The sequence below is a fragment of the Rhipicephalus sanguineus genome, chromosome 10 (genome assembly GCF_013339695.2).
Source record: "Rhipicephalus sanguineus isolate Rsan-2018 chromosome 10, BIME_Rsan_1.4, whole genome shotgun sequence".
NCBI classification, from domain to species: Eukaryota; Metazoa; Arthropoda; class Arachnida; order Ixodida; family Ixodidae; genus Rhipicephalus; species Rhipicephalus sanguineus.
This window is the reverse complement of record NC_051185.1, coordinates 25,650,844-25,668,804: the sequence shown is the minus strand read 5'-3', so window position 1 is coordinate 25,668,804 and position 17,961 is coordinate 25,650,844. Positions and strand designations below refer to the sequence as shown.

General features: G+C 47.7%; 1 protein-coding gene across 2 annotated transcripts in view; it reads right to left on the bottom strand.

Moving 5' to 3' along the window:
- LOC119407278 (uncharacterized) overlaps window positions 1-17,961 on the bottom strand; it is a 310,646-nt gene that overhangs the window by 140,153 nt on the left and 152,532 nt on the right. The window lies entirely within an intron of this gene.

Below are 17,961 nucleotides of genomic sequence, written 5' to 3'. Positions count from 1 at the left end.
TAGGCGAGTGGTTACAACGCTCGTCTTTGGAGCGCGGGTGCCCGGGTTCGAATCCCACCTCGCCAAGAAATTTGTTTTATTAACGCGATAGCGTTAAAGAGCTCGTATCGCAGAAATTCCGCCGTCGGCGCCGGCACCGTTGGTTGTGAGCGAAAAATCATCATCTTGTCAGTGACCGAAAAATCGAAAAAGCTGCAAATAAAATAAATAATAAAAATGTTGGGTCCGAGTGAGAATAGAAACCAGGCCGTCTGCGTGGCAAGCGGGTGTTCTACCACACAGCCACGCCTTTTTTTTCTTTATTGCCGGTTTATTAACGTCACATGTACATTAATAACTTGTAGCAATGTGTATTATCACACAGCCACGCCTCTGCTTGGAGCCGCACTGAAAGTAACTTTGATGCTTCCCAAAAATACGCGTCCTGCATACAGGTGTCACAGTACGAGCTGTAATATGGCAGTAATATTGCGTGGTACAAGCGTACATTGCCATCGGGCGTCACACCACGTCAATATCATAACGACTTGGTGGTTTAAAGACAGCCACCCATTACAAAAGGCACACTGCGCGTATTCCCTTAAGACCACGTAGTGGGTGCATCGCGGCTTCGAAAAAGGTTCTCGCGCATAATTGCTCCTGGTTTAAAGCATGCTGCCCATTACATAAGGCACACACCTTATTGCGCGCATTCTGTTAAACACTCGTAGTATTCGTTCGAAGTGCACACTAGGGGCAGGATATTGCTATCGCGTTCAACTCTTAAAGGCGAAGCTTAAGCGTCCCCCAATTTTTATTTATTCTCCTACCCCTCTCCACTTTTCTTCTCCTCCTTTCCTTCCTCCGAGGTGTTGCTAGGCGACGCATGATGACGTCATCGATCGACGGAGTTCTGGGAACACCACCGGACCAAGCTCGAGCTTAAAGAACTCCTCTGTTAACAGTTGAACGTTGGTGCTCTACTTATGTTCTATGTGTCGTTGGTCCCTCGCGCATTTCGCTCGGCGTAACTACGTTGGAATTGCCTCTTGATGCGCACCGTGATCCCGAACAGGACACGAGTATACTACGAACGATGCTGCAGCCTGAGTCGTGAATCAAAACGGGCCCGAATAACAAGAAACAAAAGAAAAATTGCTAAGTAATAGAGCTGTGTGAAGCGCTTTAACGAGTTCCGGAAGCTCTGCGCGCAGGCAGGCAGCCCTGCGCAACAGCGAGCGCTGACTCCGACGACATGTGGCAACGCCGCCGGCGCCGAGCGCAATTGAATGTCGAGACTGCGCCGACACACAGACACAGATGCGCTCCATGTACACACACAGGTGCAGCCGTTTTTGCCATTTCTTTTTTTTCTGTATGTATCTGTGCAGTTCTATATATTCGCGGATGTCCGCCAGAGTTGTTTCACGTACATGTACATGCAGCTTAGTGTACCGCAATGACGACCGAGAACTAGTGCTAGTACTACTATTACTACGACTACTGCCGCTGCTAGCCCTACTGCTGCCTGCTACCGTTGCTGCTGCTACTATTACTGCTACAATTACTCCTACTTCTGCTGCTACAATTACTACTACTGCTAACTACTGCTACAATTACGACTACTTCTACTACAACTTCAACTACTAAACTACTGCCAACGCTGCTACTACCACTTGCTGCCGCCGCTTCTGCTAACTGCGGCCGCTGCTGCTACTATTAGACACAACAAAGCATAAGCATATACTATAGTTAATTCATAACGAAGGCGACTAGACGGCGCACGGAGGCGCATATGAACAAATTTGTGACCACATGATGACCAATCGCAATACACATTGGCAAAAAAAAAATATGTCGACGGTTATCGCGCAAGTTGAAATTGTGTGCGTGTGTTCGCACTTTGGGACCGAGACAAGTGCCTCTGTGTGTGATGCGTTATTCAAATATCGCGACAGACATACATAAAAGACGACAAATTTTATTTCACATTTCTTCCTTTTAGGAACCTCGTTGGAGACTCCAACTACAAATCTTTGTTTCAGCGTTGCCGTCTGCTTCGCGATTTTTTAAAGCAGACGACATCCACTGCGACATGGGGACGCTCTCTTTATCCCAATCGCTAGAACTAAAGCCCAACTGTATACTACAGTGACGCAAAGCTTTTTGTAGCACGAACTACGCATATGTCTCGCTGACCTTAATTATTTTTTAATGTTTCCTTCTGAACCACGACTGTGCCGAAAGTTACGACTCCGGCCCAATTTCGGTTGATGTCTGCTGGACGAAAAATCGTCGATACCAAAGAGGTTCATCCATTCATCTGCAGTTTCGCAGAAACGACGAAATAACGATCTCTTTCTGCATCATAAAGCGGTGCTAAAATTGTTTTCATTACAAAAATCTTCCTTTTCTCTGCCCCCCTTTCCCCTTTCTATTTCGTATCTAACCATTCTACTATGACCTCTTGCACGCCCCTGAACGATTTTATCGCCGTGAAAACTGATAGTAGGGAACGGTGCGTTACTGCGAATGCTGCTAACGATACTGCAAGTGCAGCAATTGAAAACTATCGTTCGAGAGCTTACCCATTTCGCTTCGACTAGTGTCGTAAGGTTATCGTTAAGGCAACCTAACCGACACTCGCGGCGTGTAAGGCTACGCATCTTCCGAAATTTTAAACTCGGTTGTCTAGTATTAATAGTAAAAGATCGACCTTTACGATGCCTTTAATGCTACGGGGATTGAACGAGCCGGCTATTCTTGATTGTCAGAAAATTACACTGAATAATTAAAAGAAATACAATAAAAAAATCCAATCTTAGTATTTAGCCCATCGATAGGCTCTGTAACTGCAACAATAACTAAGTAATAATTATGTACAGAGGGTCCCGGTATGACCTTCTGGCTTTGCGACCCTCTTCATATCGTTTACGCTGAAATTGTACTTTGCAAAATAATTGATTGATTGATTGATTGATTGATTGATTTTATTCTGCAACATCAAATATAAAAGGCAGAGCAGCATGATGATGATATCTGGGTTTTAATGGCGCAAGAGCCATGCTTGGCCAAAGAGCGCCATGAACAGAGGTGAAATATAAGAATGATCCGCGATTTACGATATGTATAGGAGATGTGAGCTATGATAATGTTACACGGCTGTATATGGGCCTAAAATTCCGCGCCCTAGGGCGGGTAAGAGATATAGGTAATAAAATTATGAGAGTGACGTGATGTATGCAGTGAGGATCACTGACAGGGAGTCGTTATAATGAACGATACCCAAATGGCCAGAGCACGAATGTTTCGCTCACAGCCCTTGTGTCCAAGGGCTGCGAGGCAGGTGCTATTTTCTTGTAGCCACCGCAGCAGCAGCCTCTTCTCAGAGGCAGTGCTACGGGTTGCCGGTGAAGGCAGACCAGCATGCTTCTAAGCGTTCTGCAGGCACAGTTTGTATTTCTTGGCAAGCGGTGTGACAAGAGAAAACCTTCGTGAATACGGATCCTATTCCCTTACAGTTTAACTCATATCACTTGCTTTATTAAGCCGAGAGCCTTAGACGCCTCATCAAAGGCGAAAATTGATCGGCGGCGTCAGCACGAGTGATGCAAAAAATCATCATCGCGTGATGACGTCACAATGACGTCATACATGGCCAAAATTAATGACGTCATCATGACATCCCTTTAACGTCACGCAATATGACGTCACATGTTGACGCCATCACATGACATCGTCGCACACGATGACATGTGATCACGGAGGCAATGCAAAACCACGTGAGGATCAATACATCGGCTGATAAGAAAAAGAAGATGGTTTTCGCTTTGGAATCGTCTTAGGCGAATGCATATGGGACCCTTGTCAGTTTTTCTTCACTGAGTGCCTTTTTATTTTATCACGTGTCAGACCCGCCGTGACATTGGCTTCACCCTCACCACACGTCGTACCCCCGCACCCAAAAGTTTTCGGAACACGAAATTTCCGAGAAAGCTATATTCCGATTTTGCGGGAGAACACAGCCTCCAACTAGTGTTCCAGCCTATAGTAGTTCTTCCGACCTACGCAGCTACCTGCTAGTTTAGAAGCGCCGTGCACTAACAGAGCAAAAATTCGCATTTGGAGAGGAGCCCACGTTCCGTAAACTTTTGTGGGTGGGTGTAAGTTTTAATGCGAAGCACGCCGTTAGGAGATACTGGCGTTTCAAAAGGGGGTATTAATCAGTATTTAAAGAAAAATACACTTTACGTGCTAAAATATGGGGACAAAACACAAGTGACGTCATGTAAAACATACAGACTCTGATGAAATTATAATGAAAATGCCAAAACTGCAATATGATTATGAGGCACGCCGTAGTGGAGGGCTACGGAAATTTCGACCACCTGGGGTTCTTTAACGCGCACCTAAATCTAAGTACACGGTCCTCAAGCATTTTCGCCTCCATCGGAAATGCGGCCGCCGCGGCCGGGATTCGATCCCGCGACCTTCGGGTCATCAGTCGAGACTCGAGCACAATAACCACTAAGACCACCGTGGCGGGTCTGAGTATATATAGTTTCCGGATGTTTCTTGCCGCGGACAAGTTCCTCATGCTGTTGCGAATGTTAGGCACAGCATGTTTTTGTTTTCTTTGTTTGTTCTTCATCCTCCGGTAGCGAGCTCAGGCTTTAAATAGCAAGGCGCTGCCCCCTTGCGTTATCATTTTCCTACCCTATCAAAAAAGCAATGTACCACGCATTCATCGCGCTGTTTGAGCACTGCAAGACCGATAAGCGAATCGTGCGTACTCGCTCACTGGGCGCCTACATCGCCCCCTGTAGGTCATTTTTCTCGCTTGGATTAGCAATTAGGCCTAGCCCTCCCGCTGTTTTCTCAGTACTACGTTCGCTCCGTATTACATAGCAGCAGGAAGACCAGGACAGCTTCTATTTTTTCGGGTCGTTTAATAAGGAGCTTTCGCTTCCCAATCAGAAGACTAACTCTTTTCCTCACGCCAGCTCACAATCCCCTCTCCACAAGCGCGGGCGCACACACAACACACACACACAAAACACTGAAACAGCTTAACCAAGTAAAATACACCGCCGATATACCTATTTTGACATGATCCTTTCCAACTAAGAACCTATTCGGCCCATTGCAAGAAATAACAGAGCACACTAACTAGATTTCTTTCCTTTAATTTTTTTAATTGTTTTCTTTCTTTCTTCTAAACTTTTTTAGATATCTTCCCTGTTCATTTATATTGAACTGACTTAAGCCCATGATACCTTCTGTTGATGCGGGCCACCCCCATCTTTCCTTTAATTATTTTTGTACGCCGGGGGACAAAAAGAAGTCCACACACACACACAAACACACGCAAGCGCGCGCGCATACGCGCATACACGCATACAAAAACGCGAAACACGCGCACTAAACGTTATAAGTCCGTGAGGTACAGCGCAGTTCACGGAGATTAAGATCGGCAACTGCCCCTAATACCCCCGTACTCCCATCGCTTTCGGGCGACGTCGTGGGTTCATTTCCCTTTTTTTATTTTTCCTCTCCTATTTATAAACGCGCACGACACTTCAGCAGTGTCACTATAGTACGCGATGCTGTATACAACGCCGGCAGCGTGGAACCATTCTCTCAGTAGGGGGTAAGTGCGACCCCACCGTGTATGATGGCGTTCGTTACGAGAGGTGTGCTCGTAGTACCGTGCAGTGCACAGGAGGCGGTTGTGGAAGCCATGCGGAAAGAGCCGAGGCGCTTAACGTTCAGCGAAGAAGGTAGCGAGAGCAAAGCACTTATTGTGCAGTGTTAAACAGTCATGGTTGCCTCCACGACGTCACGAGAGCACGTGACTGGTTTAGGGTGGTTTGCGGACCCGATGTTACTTCATAGCTCGTCCGACCAATATTAAATATTTGCAAAAACTGTCGGGGTTTTACGTCCCAAAACCACGATATGATTATGAGGGATGCCGTAACGGAGGGCTCCGGAAATTTAGACCACCTGGGGTTCTTTAACGTGCACCTAAATCTAAGTACATGGGCCTCAAGCACGTTGCCTACATCGAAATGCGGCCACTGCGGACAGGATTCGATCCCGCGACCTTCGAGTCAGCGCAGTCGAGCTTGTGGCCACACTGAAAGGTCAAGGCAGGCCCGTAGCCAGGATTTTTTGTCGGGGGGGGGGGGGGGGAGCCCTTGCTGTAAACCTTGAGTATTTGTGAAAAACACCTTTTTTCATTATGTATTTTTGGTAAAAACACCTACTTCGCCAAAATTTCGGGAAGGGGGGGGGGCGGGCCCCTAAGCCCCACCCCCTCCCCCTCGGCCTGGCTATGTGCCTGGGTCAAGGAAATGGAGAATTCCGAACTACAAACGATAGAAGAGCAAAAACGAATGATAGAAGTTACAGGCTGCTCATTAATGCTTCGTGTCGTACGTAGTACACTGTGAGTGCGGACCAATTATGTGATTAATCAATTAACCTTTCTTTGCGCAATACGGCGATACCGTGAGCGTAAGTTGCTCACGTGTATACTTAAACATCGCTTTACCCATCCTCCTGCAATGACCCGTTGCGTATCTATAGAGAAATTCGCGCGTATCCTGTAAGGCAGGCAAACTGCTCTATAACATGTCTACAGGTAGCTTCATAGTCAACGCCTTTCTCGTACGGCTACAAGCCGTCTCAGTCATGCGTTTAGTAGACGTCTCGACCCAGCGTTCATAACGCTGCACGGTACTGACGAACACGCGCCGTGTATTCGGGGCGTGGCAATGTAGCACGCAGCGCAATGAGCGCCTCTCGCATATTTCCTTCCTTTGCTTATTTTTTTTTATATTGCCCTGTTTCCTTCTTTTCTTTTTTTTTCTTTTTTCTGGGCACCCAAGTTACGCGCAGGCTTACAATACCAAGAACGTGCCTCGGCAGGGTCGGTTTATTTCGACACTTTGCTCGCACACCTCTCGCGTTCATTTCTCCAGCATCTATGCGGTGCAGTGCGGAAGGCTCAGTGACACGGTTGAGGCAACGCGCGATGGCCGGTTTCCACAGTGCAGCCGGTGCGGTCTCGGCCGATCCCGATCAGTGATGATGAACTCTTTTCATACTTTGCTGTGTAGCCTGGACCCCGCCTCTTTTGACATTCATTTTTTTTCCCCTTCAATTACGGTTTGAGCAAGAAAATAGGTTTGGTTACCCTCTGCTGCCTCAGCGGCTTTGGCGGCGTTGCGCTGAGGTTCCATTCCTGGCCGCGCCGCGGCCTCATTCCGATGAGGATTGAAAGAATTCTCAGGGGCCATAATTAAGTAGGAGACTCCTCACTGCGGCGTCCGTCATAACCCACTGCGCCGATTCTGGTGGTCACACCCAACACGCATTGGCAAAAAGAAAGAAAGAAAGAAAGAAAGAAAGAAAGAAAGAAAGAAAGAAAGAAAGAAAGAAAGAAAGAAAGAAAGAAAGAAAGAAAGAAAGAAAGAAAGAAAGAAAGAAAGAAAGAAAGAAAGAAAGAAAGAAAGAAAGAAAGAAAGAAATCCTGCGCTAATGTCGTTCGTGTGTAGGTCTTCGTGTCGTTCTTAACACTGCGCTTAATGCAGCTCCACTACCATGACACTTGAGGAAGTGCCGAGCACGGGCCACCAAGCGATTCCCTTGGCTTTTGCCACCGCCTCGTCAATAGCGCGCTTGCCGAGGCGGTGGCGCCTTCTCTAGCGCGGCGAGGGTATCAGCCGCATGTTTCAGAAGCGTTTTTCGGGATTTCAGGTAAATTATTGCGATTAATCCTCGGTTATTTCTGTAGTTTATATTATTTTAGACGTTGTTACTACTTTGCGCTCGTTTTGAGAATTGTTAGCCTGGTTTTAGGCCTCTGTTCACCACTGCGTGACCGTGCGACACGAGACGATGGATGGACGACAATCCCGGCCCTTAAAGTCCTACCCACTTAGAAGGGCGAATAGGTGTACTGGTAAATTGAGATCGGCAATTCCTTGTACACGACAGCGTGCACTGTTGAAGGGAACATCAAAGCACGTGGCTGGTGGCTGGCGCAAATGTCGCGCATGCGCAGTACCAGCTGTGAGTGGCGTTCTATCGCCATTTCCCTACCGTTTGCTGCCGCGCTTCATATCATCTCGAAGCGAACCGTTGACGCGACGAAAGAGCGCCACACATGGTGCTAATTGCGCATGCGCGAAAGTCGTTGCAGCCACTGGCCGACGGATGCGCCGAGCGGCCGCCCCGCGCTCTGGTGTTCCCTTTTAATTAACAGTGGGCCACCGTGTACATTTTATAGCGCTTCGCAGGACGTTACAGAATGTCGCAGGGGTGTCTATGGCGTGTTTGATGCGCGACTACTTCCAGTTCACGCAGTGAGAAAGCAAACAACCTTCGATATCCGCTCCTGTTAACCAAAGAGGGCCGCCGTCGCTGGGGCGTGAATTCTAATACCATCTTGAGCATCCAGGTAACATTTTGTCGAATTTGCCGTATTGTTGGCTCTGATTGGCCCAGAGGTCCGAAACGTTGACTACGGCCTCCCTTATTGGCTTATATTGGCGTCATTACAGGATATAACAAGATGGCGGAATTAGACGGTGTCCACATAGCACGCGTGCACGCAGAGGCTGAAGCTTCCCGATGCTGTGCTTACCACAACTGCTCTGAAGGACCCCGATCACCATAGGCGTGCGCAGCCAGGGGGGCAGGGGGGCGGCCGCCCCCCTAGTCACCAACGAAGAGGGGGGCGCAGAGAGTCTGCCCCATACATTCACTTAATAGGGAGGGGGGGGCGCCGCGATGAATCTTTGCCCCCCCCCCCCCCCCCCCCTGAGAGGGAACCTTGCGGACGCCTATGACGGGGAACACTGCGCACGCCTATGCCGATCACCGTGCTCGCATTCGCACACTGAATGTGTGTCACCGATACGATCCGTCATGGAAACACCGGATCCGTCGTCGATTTGTCACTGTCGTTCTCGTTCTGATGGTCGCGTGCCCGTTGAGCTGACGTCGCGTACGAGCTATTATTATGACAGCCGGAACATTCGAGTACTGTTAACCGTTTTGTCACTGTCATTGTATGTGCGGTCGTTTCTCGTATAGTCTTTTTCAGATGCGCTGTGACATACTAAAGTAGTCAACGCCTATCACATAACACGAGGCTTGGAAGATGAATGCGCGTAGAGTTGACACTTTATAGAGGCCCACTTTTCCTGACAACAGAACTTCCAACCGAAGTCTGTTGTTCAAACGACACGACATGTTCCATTCTCGGCAGTGAACTGATCTTGCGTTTGTTCGAAGGCGTACTGAGAAGAAACTTTTAACTTGCCATTTCTTCTTTGTAACACGAAAGTATCTTAAACGCTAAGAAAGGAATCAAGTATCTGTGGAGTATTCCTGCCACGTAACAATGGTCGTCATCTGGTTTGCCCGCCTTTCCTTCCTCGAAAAACTCGGCTGTCAACACTTTGCTATCAAGAATGCTAAGTCACGTTGATGTAGCGCGCACGCCGTTCGTGACCGGGACGTGCCGGTACCGCGTGGATAACGTCAAGGAACAACGCGAGGTACAGATGACGCTTATAGTTGCGTGGCGATATACACCCCAAATACTCCACGCAGACTACACACCTCCCCCCCATCCCCAGGGTAGGAAGAGGGGGGGGGGGGGGGGCACGTCGCTCATGCAGCTGCTGCGAACTTTGATCGTAACGGCGCGACATTCGACACACATCAGTAGAGGGCTCGTTTAGGTTCTATGCTATCACTGCTTAATTCGCGTTGAGACGACAGACAGCACGAAAACCGCTTCTCTCCCTGGAGCGGCCGTGTAAGCTTACACCAGCGTTTTGTAGAGTTACGCGAGATCGGATCCAATACAGTTAGCTGCTAGTCTTACTTCGTATAACATTGCAATTTGTTGCTATCGCATCAGTTGTTTCGTCCTTGCGGCGAATTTTTTTTTAATTTAAGCGCTAGTTCCAATCTGTACACTGTCTTCATTATAAACTGAAAACTTCATATCACAAGGGGTGGTTTCCGCAACTTTGGCTCGGATAATGGCTTCAATGGCTTTCCTTTATTCCGAGCCAAAATCTCCATCTGTGACCCGAACAAAATTCTCGTAAAATGTTTCGTATTGTAACACATGTCATTAAACGCCCGACGCTCTTCCGGCGCCTGCAGCCGGCAAAGGCATAGCCTTCGAGCTAGGCTTCTGTTACACAAAGAGAAAAACTCTCTTTTGAGTTACACTAAGCAAATACTTTCAGCAAATACTGCCGCCTATAAAACTAGGGCAGTAATTTTTCAAGTAACAATATAATTAATTGGCTATCGCCCTCTGTGCTTCGCCTTTCGGATGAAACGGCCGACCTTACTTTAATGGGAGACGTAAACCTTAAGTGGCCTTGTCACTACGCGCGACTTCTGTAAAAAAAAAAAAAAAAAAATCACTTCGTGTCACGGCTCGATGACGTCAGGCCCGCCATTTCTAGACCGACCTCTCCTCCCCTTGGAAACAAGTTAGATTATCATATGCGCGTTTTCCATCCTTAATTGTCAGTTATCTTTTTACGCGACGCAGCACACACATACGCAAAGAAAAGAGCTTCTACAACTTTTAGAATATGGGTCAATAATCTGTAAAGAATTTCTATGGCTTGTCAGGCAAGATGTATCACAATGAAAACTACAGCGATTCAATATATTAAGTATGCATGTTTCGTTAACCTACATGAGCGTGAATAATACAGGAAGCCGAGCCGGAAAGATATTTAGGAATAAGGATATCAAGCCACAGTCAACACATTCAACACAAAGGTGCGGAAGGCTAGGGTTGCGTTTATTAAAGGCCAACTCCGGCGATTTTTCGAGGTCGATGGATCTCAGTGAAATTCGCTGGGTAGGTTCCTTTGCACGTTTCCGTCATTTATGCCAGATTACAGGCTTGAGACATGCGCAGATTGTTTGCAAATGAATTTTAAAGAATGTCTGCAAACACCCTCCTGGCTTCCCACAATTATTGGCAACATTGCGTCTGTGACGTCAGTATTGGCAAGGCGGCGGAAATGACGCAGCCGAGGGCACCGCTAACTTCGGCGCTTAGGCCGCTACAGCGAGCGTCTGCTGTGCACAAGGCGACAGACAGCGTTGGTTTGGCCGGCGCTTCGCTGGTCGTCCCGGCTGTAACAGTTTTCATGCTCCGCGCCGGCGTGACCGGCATGCCTTGCACGACTTCCGGTTCGTTCGTAACAACGTCTACGTCATACGTAGACAGTACACTCGATTGGGTTTCGGTTTCGGTGTTGCGCTTTTTTCCTTATTTAAAATTATTCTCCAATTTGCCGAGTATTTCTGCTATCGGGCCCGTAACAGGAGCGTCTCAGGAACATAAAAACACCATTACTTTGACATGGCCAAAAAATCGCCGGAGTTGGCCTTTAAGGCGATATAGCCTTGGATGCCTCACGAAACGCGAAAAGTGACCGTCAGAGGCGCCAACACGAGTGATGCAAAAAAATCATCATAATGTGATGACGTCACCCACTGACGCTACGATGACGTCACAGGCCGTGAGAACACTGCGCCATCATCGTGACGTCACAGGTCGCGATAACATTGTGCCGTCGTCATGACGCCACACGATGACGCCCCTGCATGGCATCGACGCTTGGTCAAAGGTGGGCAGATCCCGAAGGCACTGCAAAATCGCCTGAGGGGCAGAAAGGTTCCACCGCCTCCAATCCCGGAGGCAATACAAAACTACATTGGTGCAGAAAACTTTCGAATGGGGGGGGGGAGTCAATCCAATCAACTGAGAAGAAAAAGAAGATGGCTTTCGCCTTCGAGTCGTCTTAGGGCAAATGCATCAATGACCGTACGACTTTTTTTTTTAATGTATCCGTAGTTACCTACAAAGGTTAAAGCTAGGATAGGACACTAATGCTATTTAGAAAAAAATGAGAACGATTCAGAGTACTATATAGTACTCTACTGTGAAAAAGCGGAACGCAGTTGATATTGATAATGAAGACACGTGCTTGGGCTTATGACGTGCTTAAAACAAAGGTTAACGATTGAGAATACTATATACTCTCTTGTGCATGAGCTGTAGTCTCTCTCTAACAGGTTCGTGGCGAGACTGAACACTTCGCAGAGGTTGATGTGCTTAGAAAAATGTTCGACGACTTAGAGAAAGACCGAGGGAGAAATGCTTTAATGAAATGCCGGAGGCGTTAGCCTGGCTATTCGTCTCACCTGCTACTACAAATGGTGGGTAATGATCATGTCACTGACACGCGCCCTCCTTTTTGTATTTCTATGTAACCGGTTTGTCATTAATGTAACCAGTTCTCATTAATATTGTGCCTAACAAAGAAAAACGAGCCCTTAAAAGCCATCTTCTTTCCTTCATTCATAACAAGGGTCTCGTTCTGGCAGACTTGATGCCTTCAGGTAGTATGCGAAGGATTATTGGTCAGCTGCCAGCTCGTAAAAAAAGATCACGTTCTACGTGACGCCAAAAGGCAGAAAAAGAATGTTCCACACTCGCCGCCATGGCTGCGATCGGCGCTGACTAACGCTCCTAGGTTTAAATGTATATACATACCCCATAAAGTGGACGGGAGCATGACCGCCGCTATAGCTCAGTGGTAGCGCATCGCACGCGTTATTCGAAGGTCGCAGGTTCGCTCCCTGCCGGCGGCAAGTAATCTTTTCGTCCACTTTACTTTCTGCCCATTTATATTCCAATTATTACAAATAACATCTCCTATACTTTCCTTGGCATTATTGTCTGTTAGTTCGCATTAATAATGTAAACGGTTTGTTACACGTAGCGCAACCACTGCCTTTCGAGAATCGCACACCAATGTCTGGGAACCTTCTAGATTATTTTAGAATCTTCTTTTAGGCTTGAGCGCGTCAACGCGAACAGTTCAGTTTATTCTGGAATTAGCGCCGCCACCAGCGATAAGACAGGAACGTTGGATGCCGCATGTATAAATGCCGACGTGTCTAAACCACAGATGAGATTATCGACGGCCGACGCTCCGTTCGCTTCTATCAGTGTACAGCGGGTATCGCTTGTCGTTTGACTTCTCATTTACCGGGCACAGGTTCGCCCAAATCAAAGTTTCGTCTTGAACCCGCCGACTGCTGCCTTCTCCAACGTCACGACCACGTGACAATATATACACTGATAAACACAACAGCACGTGCAGCCACACACACACACATACATAGATTACACTAATAATACAATTGTTCGGGCTTTACGCCCCATAACCACGACATGATTATGAAGGACATCGTAGTGGAGGAGTCCAGAATTTTTTTTTGCTGTCTGGTGTTGTTTAATGTGCCTCTAATTCTAAGCACACGGGTATCTAACGCTTCGCCTTGATCGAGATGCGGCCACCGGTGCCGGCATTCGATACCACGACCTACGGGTCAGCAGTCGACCACCGTAACCAATAAACCACCGCGGCGGGTGGATTACAGTGTTCACAAAATTTCGTTAAGGCTCGTGGCCCGCAAGAACGTCAACAGTGCTTTCGTGGCGCGTAACGCACAGGTTGCCCTTTCACGACTTAGAGAGAGAGAGAGAAAGCTCTTTGTTCAAAGCAGAATGTTTAGGCAGCGTATATTCGCTACTTGCTATGTATTCTGCTACGCACTACGTACTATGTACTATGTATTCTACTATGGGAGGGCAGTAACCTGTTCTCAATGTACAAAATCCATTGTTTTTATTTTTATTTTTGCCGGACAATAAAGGTCAGTCATTCTTCGTGACGTCAAACTCTTTCTACGTGTTTAGAATAGTTCACTTTTACGATACAGATTTACACTTTTCTGGCCGGGTTCAGGTCGAGAACACGAACCTGTCGGGAAATTTTTGTGAAGAAATTCTGACGTCGGTCCTCGCTCAAACGTAACGTTTTAGATGGAAGGGACGAAGCTTAATTCTTCAATATGCGCAATATTTGTACCAGCAGAGAGAAAACACTAACGCTTAGAACAGAAACCAGATGGCCCGACTGTCTTAGAGAGATGAACAGCAGGCTCACCACGCCTCCAACAGCTGGTCCAGCGGGCTGGTCCAGCTGGTCCAGTGGAGCCCTGGACTGAGGGTACCACTCGCCGAGGAAGATTGGGCGTTTATTTTGCTAATAAATGTTTACTAAGGCGAAAGCCTTAGACGCCACATCAAACGCGTAAATTGACCGTCGGCGGCGTCAACACGAACGATGCAAAAAATCGTCATCACGCGATGACGTCGCTATATGACGTCATCATGATGTCTAGGATCGCCAAAACTTATTACGTCATCATGACGTCACATAACGTGGTGCAACGTGACGTCATTAGACGACATTGTCGCTTGGCCATAAGTGGTCTGTTCATGGAGGCAGTGCAAGATGAGGTGAGGAGCCGAAAGCTTGCAACGCATACAATCCTGGAGGCAATGTAAAACGACTTTAGATTCACAAAGCTTTCGGAGTGGTGGTGGGGGGGGAGGGGCGCAAGAATTAATGCATCGACTGAAAATAAAACGAAGATGGCTCACAGTTAATCACAAGTTTACCAAAACAGTCAAGTCTCGCATTAGGACTGCTTTACTATTTTATTCGTGCAATAATTACTTGACGATTTACGTGCTCATGTGCCCGCAGCTCAAATATCGTTCCAAGGCATATCAAGAGTGCTATTAAGGTATGGAGGTCATGCCTTCCTTCCTTGCCATGTATTGACCCGCTTATTTTAGTAGCAATACTTTGTTGCTCTTTTACGTCAATTTTTCAGAGCCTCCGAGCGCTTCGAAACAACCACCGGAATGTACCATTAGAATTTACTGTCTTCAGAATCGACCCATATTTTTCGTCAGAAGTAGGACATCATAAGCCACGACAGAACGCGCCAGGAATAGGTTATGAAAGACAGTGTCTTCAATAAAATTTGATGCATTCAAAGAAATATTGGAGGGCGGCGATCAAGACAACGGCTGCTTCTGAACGTACCCTAAATGCAAAATATGCCTCTTCTTCAACTCTTCCGACACCGGCCCCCGCATTCGATATAACGTCATCATCATACTCATTAAAATATTCATTGATCCAGTAATAGACTCAAATTCCGAAATAACAGCGAGCGCAGATACAATAATGAAATATCACGAGGTCCCACAGTCCAGCTGCCCACACAAACGTAGAATAGAACTCGGAAACAAAGTAGGCAAGTGCGTGATACACTTAAGAACATGTGTTTCGTAGAAGACGCCACGACATTTTGAGCAGTCAGTGCTTGACTAAACGGAGAAAAATAAACGTGCCCTTTAAGGCATTTCTGGCGACAAAAGGTGATACAGCTGTTCACTGTTTGTGTTTCTCTTTGAAAGTATCCGATCCCGAAATCTGTACGTGAATGTCAGGCAGAGCCGTGTATGCGAATGGCAGAGACTGTATAAATGCATACCGCGGTCTTTTAAGCGAAGAAGCCTCTATGAGTTACAGATTTTGATACGGGCGGCGGTGTTGTACGCGAAAAACCCGGCACCCGCGAGCGTACAGAAATGCGGCCCTCGGTGGTATACGTGGGCAGGGCACACGCGTATCTGTATGCGCAGTTTTCCAGTAATTAATACTCACTCGATCGTAGGCTTGTCGGCGATCACCCGTTTCAGACACTGGCAACATAGCGATACCCATTCAACGCCAGCCAGAACCTTGCCTTTCAAGTTGTACGGCGGCGGTATGACGTCATTCGTGACGTTTCTGCTGAGGTCACGTGGCACCGAGCTATTAAAGTGCAAACAATTACTCTCCCTTACAGAAACGGTACATCCTTTCAGATGTGTGCACGTCACGCTGTAGTTCAACAATTCGCCATGGCAGCTGAACAAGTAAACATGTCTCAGGTCGGTTGGTCAGTCCGCGCATCCGCGCGCCTGTGCGCCCGTGCGTAGGTTCATTTGTGAGCCGGCACCGCTGTAGACACCTATCAGGAGAATTTAACTGGCTGAGGTACGTACGCCATCATCGCTGGCTCAGGTACTTACGTGGTCATCGCAGTTAGCAATGGCGATGACCAGCGATGGCGGTTCAGAAACAGCCATTGACGAGACGAGCCCTGAACTGCCCGATGCCTGAAACGATGGAAAGTGCCCAGGAGAGAAACCGAAGAGTCAACGGTCACACACGTGTGCGGCTTTCACGCAAGCGGGCAGCGCTGATCGTCGCTTACAAAAGTAAAGACGAACGAGTATAAACGGCGAGGGAGAGATAACAGTTACACGGATGTACCTTCCCAGCCTGCACCGCCAACCAAGACTTGCAAAGGGGCGCATTTTTTACGATCTATCGGGGACGAAACGAAACCCGTCATTACAAGGGACCAAGCTGCAGGCTTTCCTGCCGCACTGCATGATACAACCCTTCGATTGCGGGTAAACACGGACACTCCTCGATCCCTAGTTGCCATTACGCATCGTCAATCTTCTCGCGGTGTCAGCCGAAACGTCGAACTTATTGTTCTTCCGTTCAGGGGATTCTCTCTCCCCCTTCTCTTCCTGCTCTCTCCTCTCCTCCCCCTCTCTTTTTTTTTACTACTCTCGAGAAAGAGGCCACAGAAGTGCGTGTTTCCAGATCGCTTATACACGTTCCCCGCGCGTTTCTCAACACGTGTATGCACGTGCAGCTCGGGTAAAGCCGGATTGCGCTTGACGAGGTAACGGTCCCAGCCGCGATGGCTCAGCAAGCGTAGATTCGACTACGACGTTTTAGCCATTGACGCTGTCAGCGCGTGTAGTTGAGTGCAGCACGCGCGTTTTACTCACCGTCTCGAGTGCGCAGTGTGCGCAACTCAATGGCACTGACCCTGTTTGCAGGAGTCGCCGCGTGGTTATGGCCTTCATATCGCGGGTGCGTTCGCGTCACTCCAAAGATTGGTGCATTGCGCAAAATTTATATACTTCGACGCGTGAAGCCAGTGGAAGAGAGACATCGGTAGTCACGGATGCACGAACACTAAACGTCTATTAGTTGCGCCAGCCTGCGAGCCTTGACTGCTCAGCGAACATTTAGCGTCATTTAGTCAACGTTAGCCAGCGCTAGCCGACGTTAACTACAATTTGAAAACAATAGGAAAAAAATCAGGAGCACTTGCCCTATCGGGAAAATGGGGGCAAGCAAAGCTTGGCATGTGCATGCCTGACATTCTTTCTTTCTTTCTTTCTTTCTTTCTTTCTTTCTTTCTTTCTTTCTTTCTTTCTTTCTTTCTTTCTTTCTTTCTTTCTCTCTCTCTTTCTTTCTTTCTTTCTTTCTTTCTTTCTTTCTTTCTTTCTTTTTCTGCTGGTAGTAGGCGAGCGAATACGGTAGGTCCACGACACTGGTATCAACTATTCACAGATAGCAGGGGTTACGCTAAGAAATGATGCCGCTTATAAAACAAATATGCGACAAATTTACTCCGCCCACACTCTAAAAAAAAAGGGAGTCTGTACTGACTACCTTTGGGTGGTAATCAGCTCGCTACACATATGATGACCTTTTGGGGTGTCACTTGACTCTCTTCAAGTCAAATGTTCCACGACTCCCTGCCAACAGCAATAAGGTGTATGTGTTACTCCCAATGGAAGAGTCCACACGACTACCTAAGGGTGTCACACGACTACCTAAGGGTGTCACACGACTACCTAAGGGTGTCTACGTAAGGGTGTCGCACGACTACCTAGGGGTGTCGCACGACTACCTAGGGGTGTCGCACGACTACCTAGGGGTGTCGCACGACTACCTAGGGGTGTCTCGAAAGTACTTCTTGGTAGTCAGGGAGACCCCTTTGCAATGACAGCACTGACCCCCATTCGGGTAGTTCTCGGAACACCCTTGTGAAAAAGGTGGTGGTGTATGCGACTCCCTTGGTTGGAGTTGATGCAACTACTACACGGTAGTCATTAGGACACTTTTCACTATCTGA